The 15,163-nt window shown below is 44.2% G+C and overlaps 1 protein-coding gene across 1 annotated transcript in view; it reads left to right on the forward strand.

Annotated features, from left to right (window-relative positions):
• KDM4C (lysine demethylase 4C) overlaps positions 1 to 15,163 on the forward strand; it is a gene marked incomplete at its 5' end in the record, with an annotated part of 705,351 nt that overhangs the window by 628,748 nt on the left and 61,440 nt on the right. The gene's annotated exons all lie outside the window — the stretch shown is intronic.

A 15,163-nucleotide genomic window follows, 5' to 3' on the forward strand; every position in this document is an offset into this window, starting at 1 on the left:
AGTGCGTGTGTGGATGTGAGTGATCCTGTGATGCTGCAAATCTATTTACTTTTTGCTATCAATCTAAAATCTAAACCTAATAAACCAGTAAACCCTATTATGACCTTTTATGCCACCAAAGTAACCCCTTTTCTTCCCAGGTGATCTAGCACTGGGTTTCCCTTGTTCCTTATGTGGTGCACTCTAACCTTTGTCTAACAGCACCAAAATCTTCTCAGCCTAAACAGATGCCTGTATGTACTAAACGGCTGTCAAAGTCTCAAAATAATTTTCTTCTGCACTTGCAAGTTAACTGTGCTTTGCATGAGTATTGGCCAAATCCTGACATGGTATTCATTCTTTCAATACTCTTTGCGCAGTTATATCCTATGGAAAGAACATTTTTTGGAAAAAAGTGTTGGTTCTGGTATTGGATCCTGACAATTTCTGTTCTCAACAAGCATCTCTCAGTTCCTGTCGAGGATGTTTCCTTCTTTAAAAAGCCCCACCCCTGCAGAAAAAATGGCTCATTTTGTCCTGGGGAGAAGAGAAACTGTTTTACTCACCTGATCCTCCACTTCCCTGACAGACAGTGTTCCCCCACAATCTGGCAGTGGATTGTCTCTTGGTGTCCTCACATCCAGAGCAGAACAATGGACCCTGCTCTAGTCTTGATGACATGAGGACCCTAGACTGCTAGAGTGTGGGCTGCAGAGACCCGTCTTGCTGTGGGGAGGAACAGAGGATCAGGTAAGTATATTTCCTTTTATTGTACTCCTAGACATAAACTAGCTATGTCCTTTTGTCAGATTTTATCTAATTGAACTGGTCAGATTAATAGGGAACATGATTTTGTGTTTGATGACCCTGCCCTTTGTGCACATGCACAGAACCTTCTGTTGAAACACTTGGTCTGCTGGGCCTGTCTGCAAAAGGCATCTTTTACACAATGTAATCCAACAAAAACATGGTAAATTAGGATTTTTTAGGCCTCTTGCACACGATACTCCTGTTTGAGCATCTCCTATTTCAGCCGTAATTTTAGTTTTTTTTAAAAACGCGCATTTGCGGGTATTTTTGTGCATATGCGTTCGCGCAAATTCACGTAAATTCGCGCCTCTGAATATGCAATTTTTTTTCAGATCAACAGTATGATCATGTGCGTTCATTTTATCGCATTTGCATGTATTTGTGCGTATTTGCGCGCGAATGCGCGCATTAGGCGTAAATTACTGTCCAAAAATGCAGATTTTTCTCTTACGTCCTCCGACACTCGCCGCCCACTCATACAGTCTTCACCAATGTTTATTGACTTCCTCTCCGCAGGAGTAGCTAGGCATAAGACTTGTTAAAAACAAAAGAATTTAACATAGACACACCCATGGGGGCTGTCCCACTGGTCAATACCCCCCTGCAGTAAGCCATCCCAACTCAGTTTGTCTTCTGCCTAGCGTTAGGAGTAGATAGGCTTCCCTGTGCTGGCGCTACAGTCTCAGCCTTCTAATCTTTTTCTTATGATTTTTATTTGCAAGAATGTCATTTTTTCTTTGCTTTACTAGCTGTTTATTTTGTCAGCTTTAGTTTAGTCGGATCTTCGGACGAAGATGGATTTTGCGGAGCTGGGAATCGGACTGGTCGCCCTGGTTCTCCAGGGCAGAGGGTCAGATGGATCCCCAGCCCGCCATTGAGCGTTCACCCATGTGTTCGCCCTGGCATTACAAACGACACATCCCTGTTCGCAGGGATGCAGCCTATGAGGTGGCTACCTAACTGGACACATCCGCTGTTTATTCGCATGCTGCAGTGTCCTGCGTTTTGGCTGACGGCATTCCCTGCCATCTGAGGGCAGCGGCTTTCCGTTTAATGAGAGGCACCCCACGCCATCCGGTACAGGTAAGTACTCTCTGTGTGAGGCCTCTGTCTGGGGTGGCAGTCCTGTGTGCTGTGGTGTCCCCTCATGTCTGTGCGTTTTGTAGGGCTCCCTGATGCGTTCCCTGCGGGGGTCTTTTTTTATTTGCACTGCTGGCGCTGTGTGTGTGTGGGGGCCCCTCTCCTGTGTCACTTAGGTGTTTGGAGGTGCAGACTGTGTGTGCGGCGGCCGATGCGGGGTGAAAACCGCCATTTTGGGTGTGGGCAGCATGTCTGGCTTCACTATGGGATTTTTACACAGCTTCTATGTAGTGTTTTTGGCGCCATCCGGCGCCATCTTGTGTGTGGCAACAGATCGTTGGGTGCACATGTCAGCGGCCATCTTGCCGAAGCCTCCCATTACTTCCTATGGGCAGCCATTTTCCCTTAGCCTGCAGCATATATTTCAGCCTCTGGCAACCTCACTTCCTTTTCCTCTGGAGCAGCGATCTGTGTGGTAGCACTCTGTGGGGCTCTGCAGACTGTCCTTTCCATTTTCCTCCGTTTTAACCTTTCTGGCTCAGTTTTGTCCCTGCGGGGGGTCTGTATACAGAGTCTATTTAGCAGTGGGCTGCGGGATCCGCAGCGCTCTTAAAGGGCCAGTACCTTGAAAAAATTATTGTTCTGCAATGGAATCTCAGGACAGCAAATTCCCCCCAGCCTTGGTGGGGGATTCCAGTTCTGCTGAATCCCCCGCCCTGACTAATTTGGCCGCTGTGGTGGCGACTTTAGTGTCCAACATGGAGGCGCTGATGGCTATACGGGCTGCTAGGAAAAGGCCTAGGATCTCTTTCTCTTTTGATTCAGAAGGTGATGTGGTTGCTGTGGTAGGCGTGCCCTTTTCAGGGTCTCGCTCTTCTCAGGAACCGCTAGGGTCTGAGGGGGAGGCAGAGGTGGAGGGGGTAGATGATTCTCCTCCTGGGTCACCTGAAGAACGCGCAGCTATGGATGCGTTGATTTCTTCTGTTAAAGAAACACTACATTTGGAGTATGAGCCCAATCCCCTGGGCATTGTGTCCTTTTTTGGTACACATAGGACCCGCAAGACGGCGCAGGTTTTTCCCTGCCCCGCTGAGTTTCATCACACGGTGAATGAACAATGGCGCAGTTTGAAACGCCCTTTCATGGTGCCACAACGGTTTCAACTGCTTTACCTCTTTGCGTCTTCTACGGATTCGCGCTGGTGTGTGGCTCCCCAGGTGGATCACACTGTGGCCGAGTTAAACAAGGCTACCCTGGTTCCCACTGAAGATACCCCGGTGTTCCGGGATCCTACGGAGAGGAGTTTGGAGTCTCTTGCCCGCCATGCTTGCATGGTGGCAGGTTCCATGCTAAAACCTATTTTCGCCTCTGTCATGGTGGCTCAGGCGGTGGCGGATTGGACTAAGGTGCTTAGACGCACTCTAGTGTCTGATTCTGCCCTCCCTGCTATGCTGGAGATGGTGGACCAAATTCATCAAGGGGTCATGTATTTGTGTGATGCGGCCGTGAATGAGGCCACTTTGGCTGCGCGCCTGCCTAGTGTCGCGGTACTTAACCGTCGACTGATCTGGTTGAAGAGCTGGTCGGCTGACCAGACATCACGGAAAACGGCGGCTGATTTTCCTTATGCGGGGTCTCGCCTTTTTGGTGAAAGGTGGCCAGAGGAAGCCCTGGGCGGGCAAGCAAAAGGCCGGCCACGGCGGTGCGGCGGCTCCGTCCGCCTCTGCCTGAAGGGGCGCCCTCACCCATTACAGGGGTGGGGGGACGTTTGCGCGGTTTCCTCCAACCTTGGCTGCTCTGAATTCAGGACAGGTGGGTTCAGGAAATCAAGATCAAGGATACAAGATCGAATTCATTTCGCGGCCTGCGGACAGATTCTTTCCCTCAAATCTTAATTTGACCCCAGAGCATTTGCGAGACCTGCATCGAGCGGTGCAGGACCTTCTTGCCCAGGGGGTGATTGTCCCGGTGCCTCATCGGGACAAGTTTTGGGGGTTTTACTCTAATCTGTTCACTGTGCCCAGAAAGGAGGGCAAGGTACGTCCGATCCTGGACTTGAAAGCTCTGAACCGTTTTGTGCGAGTTCGGAAGTTCCGTATGGAATCTCTCTGCTCGGTGGTGGCCTCCCTGGGTCCAGGGGAATTCCTGGCCTCTATCGACCTGAAGGATGCGTACCTGCACATCCCCATTTTCGAGGGTCATCGGAGGTACCTCCGATTCGCCATAGCGGAGGACCACTATCAGTTCGTAGCGTTACCTTTCGGTCTCGCTTCGGCTCCAAGGGTCTTTACCAAAGTGCTGGCGCCTGTTCTGGGCCTGTTGCAGGCACAGGGCATTGCGGTCTTGGGATATCTGGACGATCTCCTTTTAAGATCGAGTGCCAGTCAGAGCCTGTTGCGCGATCTGTCGACTACGGTACAGACGCTCCAGGAGTTCGGTTGGACCATCAACGTTCAGAAGTCGACTTTGTCTCCTTCGGTTCATCTTCCCTATTTGGGAATGGTTCTGGACTCTGCTCAAGCGAAGGTGTTTCTGCCGGAGGACAAGCCCTGGACCTTACAGAACGAGATCAGGTCCCTCAGGGACAACGAAGTCTCGTCACTCAGGACCTGTATGCGGTCCCTGGGGTTGATGGTGTCAGCCTTCAAGGCGATACCATTTGCTCAGTTCCACACGCGGTCTCTCCAAGCAGAGATCCTGGCAAGGTGGGACAGACTACCTCAGTCCTTGGATCTGAGTGTCTCGTTGAGTCGCCAGACCAGAATGGATCTTCTGTGGTGGCTTCAGTCCCCGGCTGTGTCGGACGAGAAATCCTTCCGACCGTTACTGTGGACAGTGATTATCACAGATGCCAGCCTGTCGGGCTGGGGTGGAGTCCTGGGCAACCTGTCTGCCCAGGGCACTTGGTCGGAGGAGGAATCCTCCCTTCCGATCAACATATTGGAATTGAGAGCGATCAAGCTGTGTCTCTTTCAGTGGTCGGATCGTCTTCTGGGCCGTCCTGTACGGGAACAGGCGGACAATGCTACCGCGGTGGCTTACATCAACCACCAAGGGGGCACCAGGAGTGCCCGGGCGGGCCGGGAGGTAACCGGCATTCTGTCTTGGGCCGAGACTCATGTCCCGGCGATTTCGGCAGTTCACATTCCGGGTGTGGAGAATTGGCAGGCCGATTATCTGAGCCGCCAGACCCTGGATCAGGGGGAATGGTCCCTACACCCGGAGGTCTTCCAAATGCTGTGTGCAAAGTGGGGATCCCCGGATGTCGATCTGTTCGCATCTCGGCTGAACAACAAGGTGGAAAGGTTCGGGGCAAGAACGCGCGATCCTCTGGCGGACGCCTCGGATGCGTTGGTGGCCCCTTGGCATCAGTATCGTCTGATGTATGCCTTTACTCCGATTCAGTTGTTATCCAGGTTCCTTCGCAGATTGGCTTCAGAACCGACGTTGGTGATTCTGGTGGCGCCGGACTGGCCACGCCAGTTCTGGTATGCAGACATCGTTCACCTAGCCGTCGAGTCTCCTTGGCGGCTCCCAATGGGGAACGATCTTCTGTCTCGGGGACCGATCTTCCATCCTGCTTTACAGTCGCTGACTTTAACGGCATGGCTGTTGAAAGCCAGGTCCTGAGAGACAGGGGTCTCTCCTCAGAGGTTATTCCTACTCTGATCAAGGCTAGAAAAGCCTCTTCTGGTAAGATTTATTACCGTACATGGAAAGCTTATTTTGCCTGGTGTGAGTCCAGGGGTTTTTCTCCTCGTTCATACTCGGTGGCGAGAGTGTTAGCTTTCCTACAGTCTGGTGTGGACCAGCGCCTTGCGTTGGCCACGATTAAGGGCCAGGTATCTGCACTGGCTGTTCTTTTTCAACGCCCTGTGGCGTCTCATTCTTTAATTCGCACCTTCATTCAAGGTGTGCGTCACTTGGCCCCTCCCCAGGGGGCGCCTTTACCTCCATGGGACTTGAACTTGGTTCTGTCCGTGTTGCAGCGTTCTCCCTTTGAAAACATCCGGGAGATATCGTTGCCTCTGCTGTCTAAGAAGGTTGCCTTTTTAGTGGCGATCACTTCGGCTCGCAGGGTGTCGGAGTTGGTGGCGTTGTCTTGCCGCTCTCCTTACCTGGTGGTTCATAAGGATAAGGTAGTCTTGCGACCTAACCCGTCTTTTCTCCCTAAGGTGGTGTCTGATTTTCACCTTAATGAGGACATTGTTTTGCCTTTGCTCTGTGCGAAGCCTAAGCATCCGACGGAGGTTGCATTGCATTCCTTGGATGTTGTCAGGGCAATCAGGGTTTACCTGTCTTCCACTGAATCCTTTCGAAAATCGGATTCTCTCTTTGTCCTTCCTGATGGACCTCGGAAGGGCATGGCTGCGTCTGCGGCGACCATTGCCAAATGGATCAGACAGACAATTGTGCAGGCCTTAGGCTTGAAGGAACGGGTTCCACCCTTCCCTGTTAAGGCGCACTCTACCAGATCGATGAGTACGTCCTGGGCCTACCGGCTTCAGGCTTCAGGGGCCCAGGTGTGCAAGGCTGCGACTTGGTCGTCAGTGCACACCTTTTCCAAATTCTATAAGATTGATGTTCTGGCATCAGCTGATGCCTCCTTTGGCCGCAAAGTTCTCTGTGCAGCAGTGCCATAGGGGCAGAGTTGTATAAAGTACTCGAAACCCATACTTGAGTAAAAGTACAAGTGCTCGATCAAAAAGTGACTTGAGTAAAAGTACTAAAGTATTCAACATTTTTTGTACTTAAGTATTGCAAGTAGTTTTTTAAAAAATTTTGCTACTCAAGTACTGAAAGTAAAAGTACCAGTAGTTTTGAAAAAAAAAATTGCTACTCAAGTACTGAAAGTAAAAGTACTGTGTTATGTAGTTATTCAAGAAAGAAGTCAAAAGTTTGAACATCATATTGTTTTTTATTATTTCAAATGCAGCTTTTATTTATGCATACAGTAGCATTTATTTTCGTATGCGCTGATAATACACATGTTTTGAGCTTCATGAAACCTGCCATCTACTGTTCTGGCAGTGGTAATTTTTATAATTGTAACGAGTAACTATGCAGCACAAAAAAAAAAAATATTGGAGTAGAAGTATTGAAATCTTTGAAAAAATGTAGTGAAGTAAAAGTGGAAGTAGGAGAAAAAAATTCTACTCTAGGAAAGTACAGATACCGCCTTTCGGTACTTAAGTACAGTAGTGAAGTAGTTCTACTTAGTTACTATACATCTCTGCATAGGGGACCCTGTTTTTTTGTGGGTCCCTGGCTGTTGGGGTGTTTATCCCCTGGGTTATTTGCTTTCCTGGGTTGTTGCTCCTGTTGAGCCTTTTTCTGTTGCCCAGAAGGTTTCTCTGATGTGGGTACTGCGTTGCCTTTCTGACGGTTGCGTTTCCCACCTCTCATGTCTACACTGCTTTGGGACATCCCATTGGTGAAGACTGTATGAGTGGGCGGCGACTGTCAGAGGACATAAGAGAAAACGGAATTTTTGTAAAATCTTACCGTAAAATTCCTTTCTCTGAGTCCTCTGACAGTCGCCGCCCCCGCCCCTCTTTTGGGGTTTTCTTGTACACTTACTGCTATGCTACCAAACTGAGTTGGGATGGCTTACTGCAGGGGGGTATTGACCAGTGGGACAGCCCCCATGGGTGTGTCTATGTTAAATGCTTTTGTTTTTAACAAGTCTTATGCCTAGCTACTCCTGCGGAGAGGAAGTCAATACCCATTGGTGAAAACTGTATGAGTGGGCGGGACTGTTGAGGACTCAGAGAAAGGAATTTTACGGTAAGATTTTACAAAAATTCTGTTTTTTCTATTTTGTTCTTACTGAAGAATACGTGGCGCTCATTTACGCGCCTGTGTGCATAGGCACATTAGAATGGATGGGCTCTATTTTAGCTCATTAAAAAAAAAAAAAAGCTGTACTGAGCATTTTTAAGCTGCAGTGTGCAAGGGGCCTTAGAGTTGCATCAAAAAACAAACAAAATTCATATAAAAAAAAGTTATTTATACATTAAAAGTCTTCACAATAAAAAAAAATAGCAAGCTGATTTACTATGAACAGTTCATATTCATATTTTCTATATTTCAACATTTCAATGTTCATTCTTGTTTACAAACACTTGTCTCATGACTGCCAATTAAATACAAGAATAAAGATGCATCATAGATCTCTATGCATTTCATGAATTTTCATTCACGTCAGGAGTGGATGCCACTCATGTGATGTCCACAGACTGAGAAACAAAATTTCAAAAATTAGAAATGATAATAGCACTTCATCCTTTAGGGAGATGAGTCAATACACCAGTCCCTAAGATTTAATCAAATACTTACAAAGCAGTTTGAAAAATAATAAAAATTTTTATAGTGCCTCAAGGTGTTTGCCGTGGGAGCTGTGGGCCGGGCTCACATCACCCCAGCAGGATGACCAAGAGGCAGGGGTAGCCAACAAAACATAGCATGCAGATGAAGATAAGAAATAATTATAGCTCATAAACACAGGTGTTTTAATGAATCAAGCAAACCGGATTCTCTCCTGGGCAGAGAACCATGATCTAACTCAGCTTTTTACATACAAGAGTGGAAGATTGGCAAGCGGACATCCTAAGTCACAAATGCCTGGACTAATGAGTGATCCCTGCACCTGATTCTCTGTCAGATATGGGGAACACCAGATGCATTCCCCATGTGGTCATGACCTCCAGATTCAACAAGAAACTGGACAGGAATGTGGCCAGGCCCAGGGATCCTCTGACCTTTGCAATGGATGCCCTGATGACTCCTTGATCTCTGTTCAGACTGGTGTATGCATTCATACAGAAATACCACCCTTAGTGGAGATGGCAGTGGCAGCATCTGATAGCCGATTGAAAAATCAGCGCGGGTAAGTACACCGCTGGATTTCTGGATAGGTAAGTGTCCTAATATTAAAAGCCAGCAGCTACAGTATTTGATTTTGCTGATGTTTAATTTTTTTCTGAAGGAGCCTGGGGCTCCTCAAACACTAGAAAGTACATTGTTTACTTTAGATTTCAAACACAATCAAATCTATGTACAGGTCTTTTCTGGACGCATGCAAATACTATTATGCATTTTTCTTTTTCTTTTTTGTAATAAAAGATTCCTTTAATCAAGCCATGTAATCGCTTGGAAAACATTTTGAGAGGTTTTAATGCAGTTGTTATACAGAATATAAAAACCTAAGACAACATTGTTTTCTAAGCTCTAGGGAACGTGTTACACATCATAAATATAATGTCCAATGCTGAAAAAAAAAAAAAAGATGCAGGCAATCAGAGATTCAAGTTAAGAATCTTCCAAAATATGACTGACAGGCATTTACATCATTATGCGATTTAAACCACAATAATGTGAGTTTCTGCATCATTGACTGAGATGAATGATTGCATAAACTTCAACTAAAATATAGTATTCCCTGGAGTTTACAGCTGTAAGTTTCTTAGATCCAACGCTTGACAACATTTGCCTACCTCCGGGTAAAGGGAGTTTCCATCTCCAGGTCTTTTTGAAACATTGTCTTTGGATCTTATTTGGATTAAAACAATGTCTAGAAATATTACAATGCTCTTTTTATTGAAGGTGACAATACATTTTTACCTGCTCAATAGACATTTCCCCTTGTTTTATTATACAGGATTTATATAGTGCCAGCAGTTTGCACAGCACTTTACAACATGAGGGAAGACAGTATAGTTACAATACAATTCAACATAAGAGGACTCAAAGGACCCTATTCGTTGGAGCTTACAATGTAAAAGGGATGGGATCTAAATAATGGGGTCTGAAGCTGCAGTGTACTTTATTTAAGACCCTCAAATAAGCAGATGACAAAAATATCCTATTAAACCGTTGTACAAAAATATAGAATCTTAGTCATACTTTAGGTATGCATTGTTGGGAGTATTTATATTCATTTTATGCTTTCATTTCAGTATTATGCAATTGCACTATTTGCATTTAAGTTAAAACATCCAATATCTGTAAACTCCACAAAACACACCTTTGAAAATGGGCATGTAAAATCAATAATTTAGCATTTCTAATTTTTGCAACAGTGTCAGTGGTTCCTGAAGCCTGCCATAATATGTCTTAGCCATGTCCGCAGAATGTTTCATAATTTTTCACAATTTTTAGCAAATAGCAAGACTGCATTCTCCTGAAGTGAACAGAAAGAAGGCTGAACTCATATTGAAAGATATATTTGTAATTGTATCTTAGACAAGCTAGTGTTGTGCTTTTCTGATTCACTAATCTTTTTGAAGTACACTACCTGTCAGCAGGCTCCCTCTGCCCTACATTTTATTGAGGTACAATTCATTGTTGCCTCTTGCAAGGTTAGCTGGATGTAAACCCAGTGCCTAGCAGCTGAGAAGAGCTGTGTAAAGATGGCCAAGACAAGACAAGTGATGTTTGCCAGACGAGTTTGGTTACTGATATGCGTGGACACTGCCACACCTCTCCAAGTACCTGATCTTGATCATATTTAATAACTTTATTTACCATTTTCCCTGAGATTAGCTGAAAATTAAAATGTTCACCCTACAATGTTTTTGAGCATCATTATACCTTTAAAAGGGATGTCATTGCATAATAAGTTACATTGTGTGGTGTTCAGAAATGTATGCCTGTTGTCTTTAGGTTTGAGAAACCTCTTTTAGTGTTTTAACCACTTTACCACTAGAGCATTTTGCTGTCTTACGTCTGGGCCACTTTTTGCGATTCGGCGCTGTGCGACTTTAACTGACAATTGCGCGGTCGTGCGACGCCATACCCAAACGAAATGTACGTCCTTTTTTTCCTACAAACAGAGCTTTCTTTTGGTGGTATTTTATCACCTGTGCGATTTTTACTTTTTGCGCTATAAACAAAAAAAAGAGCGTAAATTTTAAAAAAACAACAATATTTTTCAAATTTTTTTATATGAAATTCCCCCCAAAAAAATGTAAAAATCAAAATTTTTTTAAATTTTTGGCCGATTTGTTTTCTGCTACCTATGTTTGGTAAAAAAAAATCACAATAAGCATATTTTGATTGGTTTGCGCAAAAGTTATTGCGTTTACTAACAAAGGGAAAGATTTCTGTCATTTTTGGTGTTTTTTTTTTTAATGCGTAATGGCGGCGATCTGTGATTTTTTTGCGGGACTGCGACATTGCGGCGGACAGATCGGACCCTTGACTGACATTTTTGACACTTTTGGGGGTACCAGTGACATTTCTACAGTAATCTGTTCTATATATATATGCACTGTTACTGTAAAAATGACACTGGCAGGGAAGGGGTTAATTTTATTGGAGAGGGAGGGGTTAATGTATGCCTGGTGCTTACTAACGTGTGGGGGGGAGGTGACTGAGTGGCACAAGGACAGATCCAGGGTTCAGCTATGCTGAACCCTGCAATCTGACCCTGCCTGTCACTTGGGAGATCCGCCCGCTTGTGTTTACACAAGCAGGCGGATCTCCACACTAGATCCCCGACGATCGGGGAAGAGCGGTGGCGATCGCCGCTGCTCCTCCCCTGGCCCGACTCCCGCTGTGACTGAATACAGCGGGAGCGAGCCTCCAGCGGCGCGCGAGCGCCGCCCACAAGGGGGAGTGTCTGACGACGTAGTACTACGTCTTCAGACGATAACGAGCCACTTTGCCGCAGTAGTACTACGGTACTCAGTGGTAAAGTGGTTAATATGCTATAAATATTTATAGATACAGTGAAATTTTTTTTTTCTTTTACAAAATCAATTTTTTTTTCCAACATGTACAGTGCCTTGAAAAAGTATTCATACACCTTGAAATTTTTCCATGTTGCAACCAAAAATTGTAAATGTTTTTTATTTGGATTTTATGTGATAGACCAACACAAAGTGACACATATTTGTGAAGTAGAAGGAAAATAATAAATGGTTTTCAAAATTTTTTACAAATATCTGAAAAGTGTGACGTGCATTTGTATTCAACCCCCAATACTTTGCAGAGCCCCCTTTTGCTGCAGTTACAGCTGCAGGCGTTTTTGGGTATGTCTCTACCAGCTTTGTACGTCTAGAGAGTGACATTTTTGTCCATTCTGCTTTACAAAATAGCTCAAGCTCTGTCAGATTGGATGGAGAGTGTATGTGAGCAGCAATTTTCAGGTCTTGCCACAGATTCTCAATTGGATTTAGATCTGGACTTTGACTGGGCATTTTAACACATGAATATGCTTTAATCTAAACCATTCCGTTGTAGCTCTGGCTATATGTTTAGGGTCGTTGTCATGCTAGAAGGTGAACTTCCACCCCAGTCTCATGGCTCTTGCAGACTCTTAACAGGTCTTCTTCTAAGATTGCCCTGTATTTGGCTCCATCCATCTTCCCATCAACTCTGACCAGCATACCTGTCCCTGCTGAAGAAAATAATTCCCACGTGATGCTGCCACCACCATGTTTCACGGTGGAGATGGTGTGTTCAGGGTGATGTGCAGTGTTCATTTTCTGAACACAGTGTTTTTCTTTTAGGCCAAAAAGTTAAATTTTGGTCTCATCTGACCAGAGCACGCTCTTCCACATGTTTGCTGTGTCCAAATGGGACTTCTTATGGCTTTCTTTCAACAATGGTTTTCTTCTTGCCACTCTTTCATAAAGGCTAGATTTGTGGAGTGCACAATTAATAGTTGTCGTGTGGTCAGAATCTCCCACCTGAGCTGTGCATCTCTTCAGCTTCTTCAGAGTTACCATGAGCCTCCTGGCTGTTTCTCTGATTAATGCTCTCCTTGCCCGGCCTGTCCGTTTAGGGGGACGGCCATGTCTTGGTAGGTTTTCAGTTGTGCCATACTCTTTCCATTTTCGGATGATGGATTGAACAGTGGTCCATGAGATGTTCAAAGCTTGGGATATTTTTTTATAACCTAACAAAGCTTTAAACTTCTTCACAACTTTATCCCTGACCTGTCTGGTGTGTTCCTTGGCCTTCATGATGCTGTTTGTTCACTAAGTTTCTCTAACAAACCTCTAAGGGCTTCACAGAACAGCTGTATTTAGATTTTAGTTAGGGGTATCCTAGTAAAGGGGGCTGAATAAAAATGTACGCCACCCTTTTCAGACATTTATTTGTTAAAAAAATGTGAAAACCATTTATCTTTTTCCTTGCACTTCACAATTATGTGCACACTTTGTGTTGGTCTATCATATAAAATCCCAATAAATTACATTTACGTTTTTGGTTGTAACATGAGAAAATGTGAAAAAATGTCAAGGGGTATAAATACCTTTTCAAGGCACTGTATTTGATCAGGGGAGGCAAAGGTGTTGCAGGTGAAAGGAGAAGAGCAGGATCTGGTGAGCATTTCTGTCCTCTGCTCTGCTGCCAATTGCTGAGACAAGGTGGAAGCATAGACCCGGAGGTGGGGGGGGGGGGGGCTGCGCAGCTGCAGGAGAGATGCAAGTGCTTCGTGAAATGGCCTGGCGGGCTGGATTTGGCCCACGGCCTTGTGTTTGACAGGTAATCTTAGGAAAACATAACCTAAACTGTGAAGTTAAAAGAATTAATTTTTAGGGATTCAAAAAGTGTTACAGCTGCTAGAGCTGAAATAAAAAGAAAACGTTTTTAACCTCAACAAATTTTGATTGATTATGTAGGTAAAGAAGAAGCCATTATTATTTATTTTAATGCAGCAAAAGGTGGAAACGTTTATTTTTGCATTGCAGGTCTATTGTACTTGTGCCCCTATCTACTTCTATTTTCTTGTAATAGCAATATAATTAGCAATACTTGAAACCTGTGAACATCTCTTGTCATATAGTGGAAGGAATATACTTTGTTTTCATTAAACACACTGCCATTTTACTTTTGCACACCTAAGTTCCCACTGTTATAGTCCGATACAGGGCACGGAAAAATCTGCTTGCCATGGTTACAGAAAACATTGTAAAAAAAAAAAACAACAAAAAAAAAAAAAGTTCAATATTAACCCTTTGAATACAGTTCACATTTACCAATGAAATAACTGCAAGCTTTTATGTGAAAAGCATGTATTAGCTAATATTACATTATGTGCATTACACATGTTTACAAAAAGAAGCCCTTCTGAGTTTTTATTTTGAGAAGTTTAACCTTGAATGACATTTTAATGCATTTTCATTTGCTCTAATTAGGAGCAGGTGAATAATTGGTGTGTAAAATAACATGAAACTCAATTTTAAGCTTAGTGAGTTTTCAACACATTTGCTGCACAGATGGTGGGGTGCTTTAATCGTTACTTAATTGCTTAATGACAATCAAAAATCAGGCTAAAAAAAAAAAACTTTCAAGACAATATTTAGGACAGGGGTTTGTTTTTGAATACAATGCTTAAAATTATCCTAATCATCAATTCTAAACATTAGTAAATGGTTCCATAGTTACAAATCACAAACCATTTGTTGTTTACTCACCAGAGGGCATATTCTTTGGTTTTCATCTGGTTTCTTCTTTTTTTGGCCAGTTTTATGTGCATTGGCAGAGAACATCTTTAAAAGTACACTTTTTCTTCTGTTTGTAGCAAAACAGCACTTACGGAGGTTGAGAGAAAATTTGATTGCTGCTCAAATGCTGGGAACCATATTTATATTTAGAAAAACTATTTAGCTTTATATGGTGTGCTGATGAAAGCATAATACTGCCTCGTGATACTTATGTTGGATGAGTACTGTGCTCACTGGGGTATTTGCACACCACCATTAGCCACAGCAAGAAAGGAAAGGGATCAGGGAAAGCCCTTTTGGTGGTCAGAAGTTAGCCTCCATTCACACCCAAACGTATAATTTTCAGGTGTTTTTTCTGGCGTTTTTTAGGCATTTTTAAGGCGTTTTTAGGCATTTTTGCAGGTGTTTGGGGCATGCATTGACACGAAAACGCCTGTAATCTGCCAAAAAAGAAGCTCATGTACTTTTTTGAGCTTCAGGCGTTTTGCTTCAGGTGACAAAATGCTCAGCTGTGAACTTGGGCCATTAAAATGAATGGCATTTTGCTTGTTGGGCGTTTTGAGACTTCAGAGATGAGCGTTTTACGAGCTGAAAAATGCTCAGGTGTGACCAGGGTCTTAGTGTCACAGTGGGAACATCTTTGAACCTTTGCATTTTTACCTCTTCACAAGAAGTGGTAGGAGGTCCTTATAATCAAACATTGCATGTGTTCCCATGCGCATTACTGAAATGTGCAAGAATAGCCCCTTTCCTGTCATAATCAGGCAGTCACTAGCAGCCCTTCCTTGAAGGGAAATGAGCTGAGCATACAACATTTTGGTTCATAACTGTTGATT

Source organism: Pelophylax lessonae (genome assembly GCF_965119305.1).
Source record: "Pelophylax lessonae genome assembly, chromosome: 1".
NCBI lineage: Eukaryota > Metazoa > Chordata > Amphibia > Anura > Ranidae > Pelophylax > Pelophylax lessonae.